Here is a 6,394-nt window from a genome sequence, read left to right as displayed (position 1 = left end):
ATTATGCACCTTCCTTGCATTAATTGTCTTTTGCCAAATATGTCATTAATAGGTTGCCTTTTTGAGGATGTGAAGCTTTTGGTAAATTATCCTAGAGAATGTTTCTTTCTAAATAAATGGAGAAAACTACCACTTTATAAGTGGATGGTCATTTTAGGGATTATGAGGCCTAGAAACAATGATAAACTGAGGGTCTTGGGTGTTTTGAGAGATAGAAGTGAATCATTAGATTTTTGAAAATTCTCTACAAACGTTTCAAAATGTGCCAAAAAAAGATTTAGAACTCTCCAATACTAAAGGAGTGTCCCTTAAATGGCCAGGATTGACTGATAGAAGAAGTGGTCACCTTCTCTATCTTTATCTAGATACTGCAGTTCTTTACACTTACCCTGGTTGTAGAGATGAGCAACGTGGGTCATTGCCCAATAACCAACCTTAGCCGTGGGCACAATGTTTTTGAATACATAATACTCCATCCATCACATACACTTATAAAGTCCCTACTATGACACAGGTTATTACATTTTGTGACCAAGTGAAGATTCTGAGTTGTTAAAACTCAGTCTATGGATATATCCCAGTCATAAGAAATGAATGTGATACTCATTCTTTTAGGGGTAATTGGTTGGATTTCATGGGAAGATTTTATACCACATTCTAATTTCTGACAAAGTGTAAAATGATGCCTCTTTAGTGGGATGAATAAGACTAAATTTATCGTAGCACCTTTCTTGTGAAAGTTCAAAGTACTTCATAGTCTATAATTTCATTAATCTTAACACAGTTCCTCTAAGGCATTGTAATTCCTTCCGCAGCTTCTCAGATTCTTCAGTTTAATAGGAGAAGAACTGACAGGACTGGGAAATAAACAGGACTTGGTAATTGATATATGGTAGAAGGAGAAAGGATTCTGAGTCACCGACTATGAATTAACAGATGCAGAAGCTATGCTAAATAAAAATCCTAGGAGATTGACTATAGAGTCAGATGATATTTTATACATTGTGGACAGTGTATAAATACTGGAAATATATTTCCAATTTTCTAAAACCTAGCATTATGATACGAAAGTTCCTCTCATTATAAATTACAAAGGAAAAAGAAGAAACAATGGTATGGCAAGATTCTGTTGTATGATTTCTTTTATGAGCACTTTCCATAAATATTTATGTATTTTTGTTATCGTGAGGTGAATCTAATATGATTTTCTAATGAGGCATTAATTTAATCTGGATTTAGAGTACAATTTAAAGATTTTTCCTCTGAAACCCTGACACTTTATTGCACCTGATTTGACTTACTTTTATGAGTCGTGGATGAAAAACCTTTCAACTAGGAAGATCTCACGTTAGCATATTGGATTTGGATCACATGTGGCATTAAGTATCAAAAGTATATTATTCATTCAACATATATTTATTAAAGGTCTGTCATGTATAACTACCAACTCCTATATAATCTCTTGGAACAAAAACCTCAATCAGAAATAAAAGGACTTGGGGCCTTATACTTGCATATCTTCAAACAAGTACCATTGGCCCCTGTGAATACTTTTGTCTCACTAGTAAAGTAGGTAGGAAAAGACCTGTGGGTTTGCTTTTTCTTTAACTTATAGGGTTTGTAAAGAACAAATGAGATAATTCATGCAAAAGTCAGTTTGAAATTCCAAACTTCTAAATTCTAGTTGTAATTCACTCTTTTATATATATATTACTTAGATGAACAAGATTAATGAATTCAGACAATGGCCTCTGTTTTCTTATAGTATTTCTCCATAGAAAATAAACAACGAATAATTTCCTAAGTCTATAGCAAAGAAGAAAAAAAATCAAGTGGTGATTTCTGTTTAGCTCACATAATTATTTAAGAAAAGACCTTTTGTCTTACTATATTTTATCCTTTCTGAGGTAAATGTTTGTATCTTATTTGTTTTTGAATTCTCTTTGCTCTAGCTAAAGGCTTGGAAGAAAGTAAGTGCTTAATAAGTTGTTTTAAGTTTGTCAATATATTAATGTATTAATAAGCTCTTGGCAGATGAAAGAAACTCTTAGCAATGAGCCAGAGTGTTCAGGTAAAGGCCAATGAGACTATAATAGTCATAGATATTAGAAATCATAACTACAATCATGATTTTATAATGGTCATTATTTTAATAGTATGCTAAAGTTGGTTCAGTCTTCATAAGTTACAAAAGATATTGGAACATAGAACAATTAATTGGTGTGCTAAGTGTGTCTGGGAATTTACCAGAAAGCTGAAGAAAGCTTAGCAGTAGAATGACTCACACTTCATACACTTGGAGAACGATATCCTACAATCATTAGGGCAATGCAGAGAACTCTACTTAGATGAGACTAGATAGAGAAATCAAGATAAATGAACTCTGGAAAAATGAATTCATACCTAAACCTGGAGAATAAAAACATTCTTGAATTGACAAGAATAATACATTGAAAATGCACAGAGACAGAATTTTTTATGCAACTCCATGTGAATTCTGCATAAAAATGAAATTCTGAGATGTTCCATTGCATATGACAACTGAAGCTATGCATGTTCTAGGTACCCAAACTTTATCCGTAAACTCTGGATAGAGGAAAACAGTGTGGCTGTGGAATATGTATGTAGAAATAAGTTGGTGAATTAATTTTGTAATAGATAAATCTTTTGAAAATCAAAACTGTGTTTATTGTTATGCCTTCAATATTAATTCTGAGATTTCATTTTTCTAAATAATTTGATTCCATGTTCTCTGGAGTAAAATACTTCTCTATGTAAAAATAAACAATAATTACTGCTATGTTTTACACAATAACTTCTGACTTGTACCTTTATTACACATGTAGAAATAAGTCAGAATTCTCTACCATGCCATTCAACATCCTCTACAACATACCTCAAGCAGGTATTTCCAGCTCATTTCTGAACATCTACTCCTGTTTTGCCACATTTTTTTGTCACCCAGAACTAACTCACAATTTAAGAGCTTTAATCAAAGCTTCCTCTTATCCCCTAACAAAAACAGAAAAACTCAAACAAACAACAACAATAAACTGGGTCAGGCACACAGCATATGCTATGTGAGTTCCTTAACACCTGACATTTTAACTTGTGGTTACACCTATGTTGGTTCTGTACTCCATAGTCTAGCTTCATTTTGAGTTATAACCAGCCATGTTCAGAAGTAACCCAGTCGGAGTTGACAAGATATTAAGACGTATCCTCTAGGGAAATTCTCTATGCCATGAAAAATAAAGTTGACAACCAGAGATCAATTCCTTGGTAATAAGAAACCAGCAACAGGGGACTTCCTTGGTGGCGTGGTAGTTAAGAATCTGCCTGCCAATGCAGGGGACAAGGGTTCGAGCCCTGGTCAGGGAAGATCCCACATACTGAGGAGCAACTAAGCCCACGTGCCACAACTACTGAAGCCCACATGCCTAGAGCCCGTGCTGCACAACAAGAGAAGCCACCTCAAGGAGAAACCCGCGCACTGCCACGAAGACCCAACACAGCCCAAAATAAATAAATTTAAATAAATGAGTACCAGTTAGTGAGGACCTAAATTTTGGAACGTTGCTTTAGCTAAAAACAACAAAACAGAATGACTTCTGGAGGACCCACACTATAAAATACTCCCATTAGTGTTAATAACTGAGAGTGGAAGAACCATATATCTTTAAAACAAAAATTATGGTTAATGGTTTTACCTATTTCTACAAGATTGTAAGAACACAGTATAATTACCTTCATATGCATGAAGACAAATCCATTTGACAAATACATATTGGTTATTTTCTAAGGGCTTTTTGCTTTTCTGGGCACTGGAATTCCAGGATAGTCATGGTGATTGAATGAAATAGTACACTGTAAAGGTGAACAGTTGGGGTTTGGGCTCTGGAATTATGCTGGATTTGCCATGAGGCTCTGCTTTGCAGTTACTGTTTTCTGGGGAGGTGACTGAGCCTCTCTGAGACTCGGTTTTCTCATTTGCACAGTGGAGATTTTTAATGTCTCATAAATCAGTGTACCCTATTATAGGGTACAAATGTTGGAAATTGCTGAACACTGCCTGATGCATAGCTAAATAATTAAATAAGGAAATAAAGAAAAATGATTAAATAATTAAATAAAGAATAAAGAAGTAAATAAATGTCTCTGTTTTTGGACCTAGGTTTTAGGCTATCTGTCCATTCGGGAAGGTTTCAAAATATCTTTGCAGATTTCCAGAAGGTAGTCACATAAACTGAAGTTTTCTCTTATGTTTTGTCCCATATACGTTTTGGGGGCTCTTTCTTTCATTCTATTCTGCATCATTCACTGTTGCAATATGAGATTTTTCTTTTGCACGTATAGTTTTTTTATGCTTAAGACAAATTTTCAGTGTCTTAAGCCTATTTTATCTAGACCGTTAGGCTTTATTGTTTTAACAACAAATACATTTAACTGAAATACTAAACGTTTAGTGAAAATATTGGGATATGTTTTAAAAAACAGATTTTTTGAGGTATAAGTTATATGCCTTAAAAGTCACCTAATGTAAGTGTACTGTATAGATTAATGATTGTAGTACATTTATAGTTGTACGATCATTGCCACAATCTAGTTTTAAAACATTTCTACCGGGCTTCCCTGGTGTCGCAGTGGTTGAGAGCCCACCTGCCGATGCAGGGGACACGGGTTCGTGCCCCGGTCCGGGAAGATCCCACGTGCCGCGGGGCGGCTGGGCCCGTGAGCCATGGCAGCTGAGCCTGCGCGTCCGGAGCCTGTGCTCCACAACGGGAGAGGCCACAACAGTGAGAGGTCCGCATACCAAAAAAAAAAAAAAAAAAATTTCCACCACCCCCAAAAGTCCACGTGTGCCCTTTTGCAGTTAATCCCAGTTCCTACGACCAGCTCTTGGCAACCACCAATTTGTCGCTATAAATTTGCCTTTTCTAGACGTTTCCTATAAATATACAATTTATAAACTATGGCATCTGGCTTCTTTCACTCAGCAGAGAGTTCGAGGGGTTCATCCGTATTGTGACATGTATCAGTGCCTCTCTTCTTTTTGTTGCTGCATTGCTTCATTTCATGGTTGCATATATTTTGTTTATTCGTGCACCAGCTGATGGACATTTGGATAATTTCCACTTTGGGGATGTTATGAATAATGCTTCTATGAACATTAGTGCACATGTCTTTTTGTGAATGTATGTTTTCATTTCTTGTGGAGAGATTCTTAGGATTGGAATTGCTGGGTCAGAGGGTAATTTATGTTAACTCTATAAGAAACTGCCAAAGTGTTTCACAGAGTGGCTATGCCATTTCAGTTCCTATCAATAATGCAAGAGGGTTCCAGTTCTCCACATCTTTGCCAACACATGTAATTGTTTGTCTTTTTAATTATAGCCATGCTAATAGATGAGAATTTATTAGTGATTTTTATATTTTTCATTGTGATTTTATCCTAATGAGACTGAATATCTTCCATCTTCTTATGTGGTTACTAGCCATTCGTATATCTCATTTTTCTTTTCTTTCTTTCTTTCTTTCTTTCTTTCTTTCTTTCTTTCTTTCTTTCTTTCTTTCTTTCTTTCTTTCTTTCTTTCTTTTTCTTTCTTTCTTCCTTCCTTCCTTCCTTCCTTCCTTCCTTTCTTTCTTTCTCTCTTTCTTTCTTTCATCTATTCAAATCTTTTGACCATATTTTATTTGAGTTCTTTGTCTTATAATTGAGTGGTAAGTGGACACATTTTTAAATGGTAAACTCTATAAAAATATTTGTATTCTATTGAGCCCTCATTCAAGGAGAATAATAAAAACAGTTATGTGGGGGAATTTTTAGCAAAATTAAATTAGAAAAGGTTGATGTTTCTCAGGTAAGAGGTGTATGGGGATACTCTGTCAAGAGCTAGTTCAAGGCCATCCATCAAGGATTGGGCTTCACTTTTACTATGGTGTGGCCTCCTCCATCAGATATGTAAGCTAGCTGATGCATCCCTAGGCATCACACCAGTATTCCAGGCAGAAAGAAAGGAGAAACATGAGGGATAAAAGGCATGTGACATCCGGATTTGGGTTGCTTTTATCTGGCCATCCTACCTAGCACAAGTCTACTTATATCCAGTTGCCCAGCATTGGGTCCAATGACTATCCCAAGCTGCTACACAACCTGAGGTGGGGGGTATTTTCAATGTGCCTGTTGCTGCCAAGGAATCTTTTATTAAAGAAGAAGAAAGTAATAGCAGGTGGGCAACCAAGGTTGATGGGGCTATATTTATGCAAAAATATATCTAAAGGATGTTCATCACAGAATTATTTGTGATAGAAAATTTAATAAACATTAATTAGCAAATGAAATTAGCTAATTATGCAGTACCTATCACGTAGAATTTTATCCTATTAAAATTTC

This window comes from Kogia breviceps, chromosome 13, assembly GCF_026419965.1.
Source record: "Kogia breviceps isolate mKogBre1 chromosome 13, mKogBre1 haplotype 1, whole genome shotgun sequence".
Classification (NCBI taxonomy): Eukaryota; Metazoa; Chordata; class Mammalia; order Artiodactyla; family Physeteridae; genus Kogia; species Kogia breviceps.
Note: the sequence above shows the minus strand (reverse complement) of the source record.